Source organism: Plectropomus leopardus, chromosome 7 (genome assembly GCF_008729295.1).
Source record: "Plectropomus leopardus isolate mb chromosome 7, YSFRI_Pleo_2.0, whole genome shotgun sequence".
NCBI lineage: Eukaryota > Metazoa > Chordata > Actinopteri > Perciformes > Serranidae > Plectropomus > Plectropomus leopardus.
Window position 1 is genome coordinate 6,783,605 of NC_056469.1, and position 15,160 is coordinate 6,798,764.

At 39.8% G+C, this 15,160-nt stretch overlaps 1 protein-coding gene across 3 annotated transcripts in view; it reads right to left on the bottom strand.

The window, feature by feature from the left end:
* oxr1a (oxidation resistance 1a) overlaps positions 1–11,929 on the bottom strand; it is a 208,020-nt gene extending 196,091 nt beyond the window's left edge. For all 3 annotated transcript variants that reach the window (XM_042489230.1, XM_042489232.1, XM_042489229.1), the window contains exon 1: positions 11,814–11,929. The gene's annotated coding sequence lies outside the window, so the exon portion shown is untranslated. The remainder of the gene's footprint in view (positions 1–11,813) is intronic.
* Between the last annotated feature and the right edge of the window lie 3,231 nt (positions 11,930–15,160).

Genomic DNA, 15,160 nt, shown 5'->3' on the forward strand with positions numbered 1-15,160 from the left:
AAAATGACCTTTTTATGTCGAAATATAGTTCCAATAAAAATATTATACATTACAGACAAGGCAGATCTGCATGGAAGTAACAACACTATAGTCTAAAATTGAGAGCGTAGCATATACAGTGGTTGCAAGTGCATCAGTAAATCATTAAATCTCAAAAAGTTTACATTCAGTGTTGGCTCATTTGCATGGTTTCTTGGTCTTTCTGCACTATCACCAATGCATTCAGCTACACCACAACAATGACCCAGTGGAGCCATGTGCTTCCTGCTGACATGAATGGACCTTGTCTACTTCTATCTCTATGGCAAAAGAACCTTGTTTGAGGATGTTTTTCCTGCCGAGCTTCATTAAGCCAGCCTTGTGTTTCAGCTTAATTGTCTCAGCGCGTGCAGAGCATCCTGACAAACACTATCAGCATCCAAGCATGTAATGGATTGAGGCGAATCCCTCAGACAGAGGGACAGCAGGTATCGCCGGTGCTCGGGTATGCACTTTTGCTGAAAGCTGCCGGCCGTAAAACAACAATGACACGGGGGCGATGCGTTCGGCCTAACGCAGGCAGCGTTAAACTCAGGGCTGACAGAGCTATTTCACACAAAGCAAAGATGAGCTAAGCATGTATCCAACACAAACAACTGCAAACACATAAGACCCAATATGCAGAGGCAAACAGAGTCAATGCCTTTCACTGTATCAAATCCATACTGCTTTAGATGTAAATTTAAATCCTCCCTGATGCTGCGTTTATGAATGACAGGAGGAGAAGGTAAATAAAGATGTGCTGGTTCAAGGATGGAATCCAGAGTGTGAGCCAGAGAAGTGGAGTATTGATCAGAGGCAGGATTAGCTGGCCCAGCATGCAGCTAAATCAGTAACAGCCATGAAGGAGCACGGGGGAAAGAAAACAACAGCAGCCATGCAACACAGAAGGTATAGCTCAAATATTTTCCAATATGCCTCAGAAACATTCGAGAAAGAGCACGAGAGGCTGAATTCTGGCTATTCTAAACCGCTCAGATAGTGTATGCAATAACCTTTTTGTCTAAATCAATATCTGATGCTGGGTATTGACACTTGCCGTAGGCTTGTAGGGTGAATAGTTCACTTGAAAGCACAAGATTTGTTGTTGTTGTCAGTTTGTAAAGATGTGTTAAACACAGATAATGTCCATGTTTCCTTACATTATAGCACAAGCATTTAAAATAAAGCATTTAGTGAAGAGAAACCAACGCCCATTTTCAAATATGAATATTTGGTGGGTATTAAATCGTATATAGCCCAGTAGCTGCAGTGGCATTTCAATCAGGGCCCGCTTCCCTGCAGTGATATGACTCATCTTCCCTTCTGTTCTCCCCTGGTTGTCCCATTGTCTGCACCTCACCATTGTTTACATCTCTCCCCCCTGCCAGTCCCTCATCTCTCCTTTCTCCCCAATTCATTTCCTTGGCTGTGTCTGGCGGCGCACACACAGCCTGATTGCAATACATTTCCTGAACTAATAGGGGTCACATTAGCCTGGCAGGAAACACAATGCCATTATGGAAATGCTCAGTCAATTACTGGGCAACGAATAAACACCCTCTCTGTCATTTTTGACTCTCATATTTGCGTTGGGGCTTATGGTTGCGACGCACGGCTGTTATCTGCTCAGAGGCATCTTATCTGCATCTGCCGGAGGAACTCAGGCAATATGCTCGGGGTCAGGCGTGTCATTGTTGGATTGTTGGGTTGCCCTGGATGAGAGTGTTTCCTGGTAAATAAAAAAAAATGTTCAATGTAAAGTTTTCCATCCACTTTTCAGCAAAGAGGGATAATGGATGCATTGTGTTTGATTTCAACGTCTTTACGATATCAAATTTAGACCCGAGAATGACTATAGATGTATGTTTGATTTTATTTCTTTTCAGTGACTGAAATGAGCTAAAAATATGACTACATGTAAAAGCAAGATAATAACTTTAACACATTATGAGGTTCAAAGCAACTAATGGATCACAGTTCTCCAGTTTACTTCTCATTTTCCAACGTCTAATAAAGCATCAGGAGGCTCATTGTAGTCTGAATCATAACAGCTATATCTTTTATAGACAGCAAGTTTTCTGGTAATATTATCTATGCTTATGGGAATGCCGCTGCAATGAGGTTAAAATATGGAGGACTATAAATGTTTCTTAAATTACCATTCTCAATAAACACAATATGAGCTCATGCTGGCTGAGTTCATTTAATATGTTTTATTAAACTTTTTAAACCTGGTCCCATAATGAATTTGAATACAGTATAACAAGGTTTAAAAAAAAAAAAAAAAAAAAGAATACTTATAAAGTGAGCTCCCTGAAACACTAATGGCTTGAGAAAATTGCCATAAAGTTCCTAATGGATGAGCGACTATGGGGTATGATTGAGACATGGGTTCAAATACAAAATGTTTAATTACTCTGCTCACACATTACATTTAAGCTGGTAAGGCCAGACGTTGAGCACAAAACCATTTCCATTGTCACAAACTTTATAACTCTTGACAGTCAGAAATTAGCACATATTTAATAGGGTTTGGGAGGATCAATTCTTTGATGCATTCTCTTGAAAGATTATGTCTTGATGCATAAAAATCAGAAATTTAAAGGTCAATTCTCTACATTAGGACCGCATGCAACAATTCTGGAAGACCTACGTTCCACACAGCTGAACCAATTGGATTGTGAAACGTATTGGACAAAAACGTGTCATCCATGCAGAATAGCAAGTAGTCACACATTGAGAAAAAAACAGTCATGTACAGAAATCAAAAATTTTGATGCATAAGATACATCAAAAAATGTTTTTTAATGTGGAATAAATTCGATCCTGAGGTGCCTAGGGGCTCCCACCCCAAATAACTATAAATACAGAGGAATGGTCCAAAATCTTACAAAGCAGTTTTGCATGTTTCTGTAACAAAAGAGAAACCAGCATTCATCAAAAACTGCTTGCCTTAATTAATCTGTGAAGAAAAGGCACTTAAACACAGTAAACATTTTGAATTAAGATGGCATATTGGAGCGACATGGGAAGTGAAAAGAGAAGAGAAACTTCATAAGATTGAGATGAATCTAAAGACTATGATATCTGTGCACTAACTATGGAACTAGAAGACTGTTAGCATAGCTTTTGTTGCTAGTTCTAGCATCATATTTATTGTACAAGCATGAGATTGGTCTGAATCTACTTCTTAACTACTTAACTTGGCAAAAAAGCCATCAAGGCAAAATGTTATACTACTCTTTAATTTCCTCCTCACTAAGATGGCTCTGCAAAGATAGAAAGAAATTCCAAGGTCTGAATTTTGGTCAAGAAAATGTTGTAAGTATCTTTCTTAGAAAGTAAAAGGTATGACAAATTGATCTTGAATCAAGGTTCACGTACTATCTTTTTAAAAAAATTTCAAGTAAATGTAAGTTGGGGTGCCCTGTCCATCTTTATATACAGTCTATGGTTCTGATGGTCCAATCAGTTGTGACACTGTGAGTTTGCCGAACAATTGTGTCCCCACTTTTCAGAAAGTTAGAATGAGCCACAGTATAGAAAGCTGTAGAATCCCTGAAATCTCCCTCTCTGATCATTTCCCTCAATTACTTCACATTTCAAGCAGACATGTCTGGGACATTACATAAAAATATGTCGTACTGTAGCTCTGTTAGGAGGCACAGTCAATGAAAAAAATGAACCACTTAGAGAGATATTGACATGAGGGGCCTAGCAACAAAGTCATTCCTCACACCAAGGGAACGATTCTCCTTTCTTGCTTGCACGACATAACATCATTCCAGTCAGGAATTACACAGCCCCATGAGTTTACATTATGCCAAGAAAACTACTGAGAATCTCTTCTTCACAGTTCACCATTTACCCAAAATAAACCTCTGCCTTCCTGGGTTGATCTATTTCTGTCCACGAGTGTTCCTGAGGTTTCTACGGGCATGGAGGCTGCACATGATGATGACAATGGTGGGGAGAAAATAAAAAAGAGAAAACCTCAGCTTTAGTAGCTCATGGCAAGGTATGCACGAGAGGCTAGAACACTGTCAGTTAGAGTTAAAGACACATACACAGTCGGGTTGGGGACTGCTTTCTGCTGAGTCACTCCACTGTGTGATATTAGGCTGACAGAGACAAATGCCCGTGGAGTATCAGTCAAAAATGACCCCATCCCCTTGCTTTGATTCAATTAGCTTTCAAGCAGTGTCCCAAAGTGGAACCAATGGCAATGTTCACTCAACTTAAGTGATGGTGCCCAAATCAGATTTTAGTTTGCTGACAGCATTGCCTTCTTCCCATCAAGTTACGTGGCGCTGGTTTTGTGATGTATGTCATCTGCCTGTCACATTATCACTCCATTCGCGAAGGGGGAAATGCACTCAGAACATGGCCTTAATTTACCTCGACAGCTATTTCGGTGATGAGTTTGGTTGTTAAAGAAGTATATCGCCGATAAAAAGAAGGCTCTCACAGATGAATAGGCCATCTCTGCAGAAGAAGGACGTAAATACTTTTAAAATCAGTTCTACATTACCAGAGAAAACAGAGAAAAAGGGTTTTGCTTAAGATGTTAAAAAAAGCAACTATTAGAATGCTACGCACCTGACGTTATGTGGAATGGAACGTATGAAACAATAGTGGCCGGCAGGATCTTGTATTACAGTTAAATGACAAGCTAAAACATGCTTCTGAAAACATTTGAGGTGAGAAATATACAACTCAGTAACATAATCTTGGTTTATATTTGATCAGCTTAGTTTTACCATTTGATCTCAGCTTTTATGGCCGCCGTTTTGTGCAAGTTGGTCTCGGCTAAATTAAAAGAAAACCTAGGTCATTACCTACAACATCCTCCTGCACCATCCACCTCTAAGGACAGCAGAAGGTGCTGCTCCTAAAGAAGTCAATGACTTTAAATACCTTGGCTCATGGATCAACTCGACAGAGCAGGACATTAAAGTGAGGGAGGCTCTAGTGTCTCTGAAGTCCAACGGCTTCCGACATACCAAGCTCAGCTTAATCTCTGCGACCGTAGAGTCGGTTCTCCTTTAAGGATGTGAATGCTGGACCCTGAAGCCCACCTTGCACAAGTCCCTCGATGGATGCTACACCAGAATGCTGAATGCAGTATTGAACATCGATCAGGGCGTGCACATCACCATCAAGAATTTATACAGAGATCTGCTCAGGGTGAGCAAAAATTGACATCCAGGAGAATGAGACTGGCTGGAGACACCAGAAGCTCCCAGCCAGCAAACTGGTGCTGTGGGAGGCAACATATGGACATTGTTCACAAGGTTACCAAACATCAACATACGTGGATGTCTTAAAGAAAGATGCAGGAACAGAAAGCACTGGCGAGCAAGGCTATTACATCATTTGGCGGTGTTTCGTCTGGGTTGGAGGAAGGATATCTAGAAACTGGTTAGATGGAGTAAAGTTTACCAGGTCATCAACACATACTAGCCACATTGTTTTCCATCATAGAAGCTATGACAAATCCCAGAAAGAGCCGCTCTCGCTTCACATCAAGACTTAGGAAACACTAGCAAGACATCTTGCATTGGAACTGTTTTTAATGATGATCTGTGGCATTTTCTTTTTGTTTGTTTTGTTCTCTTTTTTCTCTTTTCTTTTTAATGCTAAAGACCCTTCTGTGTGTCAGTAATAAAGTTTGAATTGAATTGAATTGATACAAAGCTGGTTGAGAATCGGGGGAGTATGCCCTTTAAAGTAAAATGTCCAGATGTATCAGAAAACATCTGCCTGTGCGGAGGTGAAAACGCCACAACGGGGGAAGCGCAGAGTTCAGATTCATCACTTTCAAACCAATCAGAGGGAAACAGATTTAATCACTTTATGAAACATCAACATCCAAACAGTTCTTTTACCATCCTTTATCCATATATCCAGTGATTTGGGTTACATGGCCAGCCCCTAATGCATGGGCCAAGTAGATTGAGAGAATAGAGGGGAGGTTGGTTGGTGGCTATGCTCAAGGAAGAAAGGGGGGGGGGGGGGGGGGGGGGGGGGGTCATTGGGTTGGGTTCCTGTGGCTTAGCATGGCAAATCCTCTGTAATCCTCCAACCAGTCCCATGGTGCTGTTTACTGTATGTAGGTAAAGCTATCATGGCCCCAGACCAAGCCCGCCCTGCTACCAAGCGAGCTACATCCTACAACCGCTACAACCAGTCCACTATTGTTCACCTGTTCTTTTTTTAAGAGGACTTCTGAGGCTGTTTATCCTCCGTAAGTCTCTTTGGAGATTATCATCATTAGACAGCGGGATAACAGTGAGGGAGCCAGACAAAAGAGATGAAAATCACACAGGGAGGGGTGAGGAAACAAATCATTCCTCAGGGTATTTATACCAAAAACGAGGGAGGGCTGCAGAGGGGGGCTGCTTTCTGGCCTGCAGTCTGGCTGCGTGATCACAGCTTTTCTTTAAAGTAATATGTTTATGGAGCTTTCTCTGTGACAACACTCCCACATGTAAACATAGGTCATTGCTAGCAAAGCACATGATGCATCCAAGTGGCATAAAAGCATCATACTGGAATCTGTGTCACATCTTTTGTAAACAATGTCTCGAGCCGGTATGAACCCGTAAAGCTACATAATGGAAGAATGCATTTCTTGGAAGCCTTAAAATTCATTTTCAGCCAGACTACTGGAATCACATTACAACAGAAGGCAACAAATCACTGTGTCACTGCCCCTGTCATTATCTAATTGCTTTATGTGGATTCAGGACCCTCCCCTCTCCCCCTCCCTCCCTCTCTCCTTCTGTTTGTCGTTCCCACTCGATCTACTCATGTTTTTCAACACCACAGTTCTGTGTTATTCCAAAAAATCAAATATCACCAAAAAGTACAGTCTGTGAAAAACCAATAATTTCAAAAGCTAAAATAAAAGTGAATAAATTCCTTCATATTGCAGTTTAATTGCTGGCACCAAGACTGAATTGACTTGCACTTGCAGCTGCGAGCCAAGATCAGAGGACATTTATTTCACTACATTAGAAATTAATACCAGTAATTCAAACAAATGAGATTATTTCAGGTTGTGCTGCAGTGATTACTCGATTAATTGATTGTTAGAAAATTAATTGACGATAATTTTGATAAGCAATAGCGTATTCCTGGAATGAGTCCTATAACCCAGAAATGACTGCATTTTAGCACTCCTCATTAGAAAGTCAATGTTTGTTTGTTTTGTGGTCTAAACTCATTGTATATGGTGCACAGCACGCACCACCAGAGCTCAGTCTCCAGTCTACGGGTGGAACCGACAGCTGAGCTCAAAGACAACACGACAGCTAGTGGTGGGGGGATAAGTTACAGGACTGTAAACAGCCGTCAGCCTTCAACAGCAGAGAGAGACCGTGGGGAATAACCAAGCTTGTGATTGTTGGAAGAGTGGACATATTAACTAGATTACTAGCAAGAGAAACCAAAATGAGTTTTATTTTGCTTCTGTCAAGTCTGACCGAAGTGTGTTCTATCATAAGTTAACAAAGCAATTAAGTCTCATCAGTCTTGCGTGACCGAGAGAAAGTTGAATTCAAAAAGTATACAGTTGTAATTTTCTGTTTAATAAGGAAAATAGGTTTGAGAATCATCAATCATTTACTTGTTCTGCTAAAGGTTATTCTTTTGTGTTCATCAGCTATTGCAGAATATTGAACAAACTACTCTATGGACTGTTTCTATTGAGGTGATTTAAGGAATTAAAAATTTGGGGGATGCATGATAACATTGTTATATCATCATTATTTGCAGATACTGGCTTTGAAATTAAATATTGTAATCCGCCAACCTGTGGATTTCTGCAGATATCAAAAACCAGTCTTATTTTTTATGAACATAGTGAACATGTACGAAAGATCAAGCTGAAGTGTTTTTCTTGTTTTGTATAATGATGAATATTACATACATTGAAAAGCATTGTATTTTATGTCTCCATCTACTGGTGGGATATTACAATAAGAGTATGCATGATATGATGTTACTTCCACTACAGAAGATACTTGATGATCACTAAAATTAGGTGGGGAAAAAAGTGGATATATCGATATCGGTATGCGTTATCGGCCAGATGAGTTGTTACACATCAGTACACCGAGTATGTGCATCCCTAAACAATATTCCATCCAGCTGCTGAGTCTGCCCTGTACGCATAAGTAGGTGTGTGGTCACTCATTTCAATCATTTCAATTTTATAATATATAATTTTTGGCCTATGAAAGCACATCAGGAGACTGAACCACTACACGGTTCTTATACAGCCTGAACAAGGTGCTTAACAGGGTCAAAATGTTGGCCTGTGATCAGAGGGAAGGTGATTTTGGCTGCAGACAAACTTTTTTGTTTAAAGAGATTTATTATCCAAGATTAACATTCTTATGTGGCAATGCCCAGCATCATTCAGCCTCAAATGCGACTTTATCTTTTTCATTGCAACAACTTGTATGAGCCTGAGGTTCTAGGGTTTGATCATGGATTAGCACCAGCCGGTTACAAAGGCAGATTTAGGGCTCTGTCTGCACCAGTGATGGTGGCTCCCTCTGCTCTGTTTGATTGAAGAGCTCTCAAAGAACCATTGGAAAGCCATATGCATTACAAACAATTCCTCAATGGCTACATGGTGCTATTATGGAATAAATGAGAACCATTAACGAATCAGAGGGAACGTTATTCTAAGACTGGTCATTTTTCCATAGACTGCCATACTTAGACTCCACTGAATCCCCATGGAACCACTTGTACCTGCATGGAGCCACTCCAGATTATATGGAAGCACTAATTTACCTTTATATTATGGAAGGTCCAATAGCATCAGCTCAGTGTAAAAGCAGCACATTAAAACACTCAAACTAATTTCTCACAAAGCCTGTTTTCAGGAAGCATCATGCCTGGCACAGAGTCAGATCTGATGTCAGTAATTCAGTCTGTTTTTGCAGAGATCCTCAGCTCTACCTGAGAGCTGTGCGTGCGCATTAATGAGCTTGCAGAGATAGATGCAATAGTTGCAGCTGTTAAAACACCACCTGACTTTAGAGCCTTTCACAGATGAGATATACTGAATTTCGTTGAGGCCACCTCGATAAACATCCAGCCTCAATCCCTCACAGCTTATCCGCGCTAAAACAAAGCATCAAAAGCATGAAAGCACACTTATACATACTTGAAATACATTTCATTAGGACTAACTGAATTAGTTTCTTTTTAAAAAGCCATGTATATAATCATTTCTACTGAGCGAATGTAGTTCGGTTTCATCAACGTGAATCTCAATACAGTAATCAATTGGTAACGGCAAACGCTCCCTGACGATGGTGGGGTGAGGGATTAATCAAAACCAGCAGGAGCGTGCATAATTTGATCATGAGAGTCATCTTTCAAGGTGTGTGTGTGTGTGTGTGTGTGCGGGCGCGCGTGTCCATCTGTCAATGCCATCCTTTCTTGTTGTAACAGAGGTGATGGTTCATGTTAGTTCCGACATGACACGTTCTCAGCAAGTTGATTATTATTTCAGATTTTATGAATTTGATGACTACAGGTTTTCCGGAAAATTGTGCAACATTTCAAATAAAAATACAAGTCTTTAAATGTTCAAAAATATTGGAGCTAAAACAATTAATCCGCAAAAATGCCATATATGCCATATATATGTCAACCATATATGCCAACCAAAGATTATGGTTAGAGTTTTGGACTACAAGTTGGACAAAAATGTAGGGGTGCACACACACGCAACGTCTCGACAAAAAATGACACATTCAGTTTTAAAGTAAGCAAATGCTTCGGTATATTGTAAAAGTTTTCAACATTTAGTTGTTGAATTGCTTCATGTTTGATTTTGTAGTTATTTATTATTTCTAATTTAATATTATTTTGACAGCACAGGGATATTCAACCAGCCGCTTGTTTATGCACTGCACTTTTTCCACTGTTGTCAATGATAATCTGTTTTTGAAAAAAGGGATGGGAGAAAAAAAAAAGGTTATTTTATTTATTATTTTTTTTTACATCTGATTTATCGATTAATTGAAAAAATAGATGACTGATTAATTGTTTATCAAAATAATCATTAGTTGCAGCCCTACCTGAATTCATGGCATGAGAAATACCAAGTTTTTAGACTAACGTGATCCAACACAAGCCATGGTCATCACAACATGAGTCACATCGTGACACATTTTCATCAGCACGCAACTCTTGTCAACTCCATCACCTCACTTTGGTGTGAATCGACCTTGAACATCTCACCGACCTTGAACAAACTAACAGAGTGCATCAGCAAAGCTCAGCGTGTCCCTGGGCAGTGATACAGCCTCCCATCCTCCTCAGCTCATCACCTGAACATGCTGACCCCGCTCTGGACTGATATGTTTTATGAGGATGTATAATAAGAGATTAAGGAGCAGCGGACAATGCAGAGGCCCCGGAGGCGGCTCATTCTGCACCTTATGGGGCTATACCTTATTGCATTATGCAATGTTGTAATAGGCTTAGCTGCACTCTGCAGGAGGGATTTTTGGGCTGAGTCTGATGACTCACTTCATTAAGTCTCCTTTCCCTCAGAGCTTTCTAGTTGCTGAGGAGTGAACTTTCCATACCCCCACCATTAACATAGACCTCAGATGGCATTTACAGGAGATTGGAAGGTAAACATTATTATTTCACCATAATAGAAAAATATTTTAATTTCTCATGTCAGTTGTATTTGTATGCCTTTCTTTCATCTTTATAATATATGTTTTACTTTTCTCTTACTGCTTTATTTATTCTCTTTTAGTACATGTAGTACACATCTATAATATCCTGCAAGGAGTCCCTATCTAGGGTGAAAACTGGTAAAGTGGGACAATTTCTGACAATTTGCCTTCTGTGCCATTTTTAAATTACAATCCAAATGTTTTAGCCCTTCAAATGATACTATTCTAAATAGTTTATGAACTCTACATGAAAGAGATGATGAATGACTCTTCCTCAAACACAAAATAATGCAAAACCACATGTTACCAGTGTCAAAAGTGGGACACCATCATTGGCAAACTCGGACACTTCAAACACTTTCTTTTAAATTCAGTGTTGTACCTAATACATTAAATACACATACATACATAAACACATATTTCACAACAAGGTTGTTGAGTATGGTTTGTTACACCCCCAAAAGTGATGTCAAGGTCACAGAACCTATGTATTTTAATAACATACTAAGTAATAATGAACTCAGTTATTTATTTTTATTTTTTTTTTTGGAAGTGGAAGTATATACACCAAAGGATATACAGTATATGATAGAGCTTCATTGTCCCACTTTAACCCATTGTCCCACTTTACCAGTATTCTCTACCTACTACCTACCTACCTACCCTACTTTTGCTTGGGTATTTATTTCTAAAACACATTACAGGACAGAGAAATGGCTGGCACACGTCGCTAGTGATGCAAAAATTTAAATGCATATTAACTACATCTTTGTAGTAGTAAAACTACAATTAAACGACATAAACAGCACCTAACGACACGTTTAGGAACATTCCCAGCGACCCTTCACCTGAATTTCACCTGCATGTCTACAAGCATCACCAGAAGCTGCATCCCTAAAGAACTATTTTTAAACCATCCGGGCTCCTGAGCTGCACCAGCTGCACGGAAACACAACACTTTGCAAACATTAAACCTTAATAAGGAAACGACTTATCCGGCCATATCACGATAAAAGCCGGGTGAAGCGTTTCGGAAACAAACAGACACGTCGCGGCACAGCAGGCAGTACTCACCGGGACTTTCAGAGGGACATAGCAGCTTCAGATGGTCGCATACATGTTCGGACAAACGACATTAGAAGTACGTCTTCATCAGGCGTGCACCATCGCGGGTATGTACACACAGGCAGACATGCGGAGTCATTTGACCTTCTCCCAATAGGAACTACCATCCGTGAGACGTAGGAGAGGGGAGGAGCGGACCATACCAAGCAGGCGTCCCAGTAAGCAGACCAGGAGGGGTGTGGGGGGGAGCTGTCATCCTGGGATGTTCTGCAGGAATGAGAATGATACAGTAGTTGCAGTGAAGGGAGGAAATACATGTGGAACTGGTCGGTGGAAATAGAGTGGAATAGCAGGGTGATGCTATTTCATTAGCTATTTAATTCACTATTTGTTCAGCCATTAGAAATAATCCCATAAATTATCCTGATCAAAGGTTTCACTGCTGTTTCCGCCATTAAAGTCACTTCAGATGTCATGCTAGAGCATAAACAATGTGTAATATTTATTGAGTTTGGAGGTTTTGAAGAAGAACCATCAAACTGGACATGTTTTTGTGTTCTTATTTAGCCTGTATATAACCAGGCCTCTTGAGGTATCTCTTTTACAACAGGGACCTGACCAAAATGGCAGTGTGGACTAAACATAAAGCTTCATAAAATATTTACTACATTCACATGGACTGTGGCACTTTAACACAGGACCTGACATGCATAGAGCTTAATATTTAAACACTTATTGTCTTCATAAAGCTTTATTTAAAAAGGTCTTTCCATTTCTGTATGAGGGCAGTATCTCAAGTTGAGGTTTCTTTTGTAAATCATTCCAATGTTCATAGTACAAAAATGCATGTTTGCAAAGTTCAGAACAGACTCTGTGAAGGTTAGTCATCTTTATGATCTAAAATTACTGTAACAGTAGAAAACACTTTACAGGGGGAGACGGAGTTTACCAGGAACTGATCTAAAAGTGAAACTATTACACAGTGGTGGATCTTTCCACAGGTGGAATCTGTGGCCACTTAGGGCGCCATCCAGGGGTGGGGATACCACAATGTCTGTTTCTCTGTCAGTGTTTCTGACACGTTGAGTCTTTTTGGGTGGTTGATTAACTCATATCTTTGCTGGTTGCTTGTGCAGATTGATATAAGTGAAGCTAAAAGCTATTCCTGTCTTTTATAAATGTGATACTGCTTGTAGCATTTTAGCATTTTATCATGCAACTCATGGCTGTCATTTAACATTTTCTCCCCACATGCTTTTTTTTTTTAGATATTATTTGCCTTCAATTGATAGGATAGCACAAGCATGAAAGGGGGAGAGAGAGGGGGGGTGACATGCAGCAAAGGCCCAAGGCTGAAATCAAACCCGCGGCCACTGCGATAGGGACACAGCCTCTAATACATGGGGCGCCCGCCCTATCCACTGAGCCACCAGTTATTGATCACTAAAGTAATTTTACTGTATTATTATAATTATTCATAAATTATAAACAATGATAGACTAATTTGGTCTCAACATCCTTTTTTCTTTTTTTAAAGTACAGCCTGACAGTGTCCTAGGGGTCATCATTAGGCAAATGATGGCCCCTGTACTAGAACATTGATGGGTTTGATGGTGTGCGTTACAGTCAGAGAAAAAGAAAATGCAAAAGTCATCTAGGGTGCAGTGCAAAAAAAAAATGAGAGAAGAAGAAGAAGAAAAAGGGGGGTTGGAGTAGGGGGGTTGCCTAGGGCCCTAAATCTGCTACGGTCCAGCACTGAGCCTATATGAGTTTCCCTCCACAAATTTAAGGAGGTCCATGCAGTTATCTCATTGAAATCCCAGTGATGACATGATGATGACATTAAGTATCAACATTCAAAACAAAAAGCCGAGGCTAACAGGACTGAACACATAAAGCAATGAATCCGACAAATGCAAAAACACAATACACAAACACAATCACCATAATCCAGAACAGAAAACTAGATTTTCCCACTGTTTTTACAATTTATTTACATAAAATTATTCAGCTCACTATTTTTATATGTGTAATTGTTGTTTATGTAGTTTATCAATACACATAAATACTGTAATATATAAAAGGATGTTTCACAAAAAAAAACCAGCACAACTGTAAATCCTTTCAGGACGGTTATAGAAATGATTATTTTTAAGGCCCATCAGCCAAACAGTGTATGTACAGCATATTATATAACAATATAGTAGGTAAAGAGGCCCTGTAAAAAGTCCCTGTAGGAATTGAATCTAACAATGGATATAAAAAGTTGCCACTGTCACCCACTTATCTCACAAAGATGCTGTACAATCAAACAGAATACTAACTAAATATTATAGCAAAAGGTGATAAATTGTATGAGTTACGGAGACAGTGCCTGAGAGAGAACCTAATTTGTAGAATATCCACATGGCCAAAATGGCACATTATCAGGTCATAGAAAGACTTTATGGACTACTATATCTGGATTAAAGGTAACATCCTTGAATGTAGCTAATGTTATTACCATCAGCAAATAGTTTTACTCTGCAAAGCCATGTCTGTAGAAGCTTGCAAAATAAAAAATCCCGACAGTGATGAATTAAAAACACCTTGGGCTGTTGCTTTACATTAAATGTGCAGCCTTGTGAGAACACAGCCTCATATAAATCACTGCTTCCTTTACCGAGGGTTTGCTCTCATGCACTATAAAGTTGTCATTGTGGGTGTAAAGAAGAGAACACAATGTAGATATCAAACTGGTACCCTATGTTGCAGCATATGAACTCCATGCATTGGAAATGTTGCTGCTCATGCGGTTGCATTTATGTTGTATGTGTTGTTGTGTCATTGTGGGGATGTACAGTCATGTTGGGCAGATGAGGCTCAAGGCCAAATGCAGACCGACGCCTCTCTCTCGCCCACATCAACAACATAGGGACTTTGTGCCCACTGAGTTGGAAACTGCATTTCTCAAGTATAAATGAAGACTTGTTACTGTATTGATTGATGGCGCACTCCTGCAGCGAGGGGCTAAAATCGATGAGCGCCACATGGAGTCTGAAGACAGAGGGCTGAAGACTGATGCCTGTATTGCGTACCCTCCTGAACACCCCAGAGCTCACTCATAAATAAATGAGGGAGACAGTGCATTTCCTGAGAAATAGCTTGCTATGTCAAAGGAAGAACCTCCGTATACCTTTTTTCACTGAATCATCCATAAAACAGAAAAATGCACTCTAATATATGAGATATTTTTCACTCCACAAACATGTTTTTCATGGAACACATAATCCATTCATCAGAAATTAGTTAGAGGCACTTCATTGCAGCAATAATATTTAGCATGTATGTGTGTGTATGTGTGATTATTCTCATAC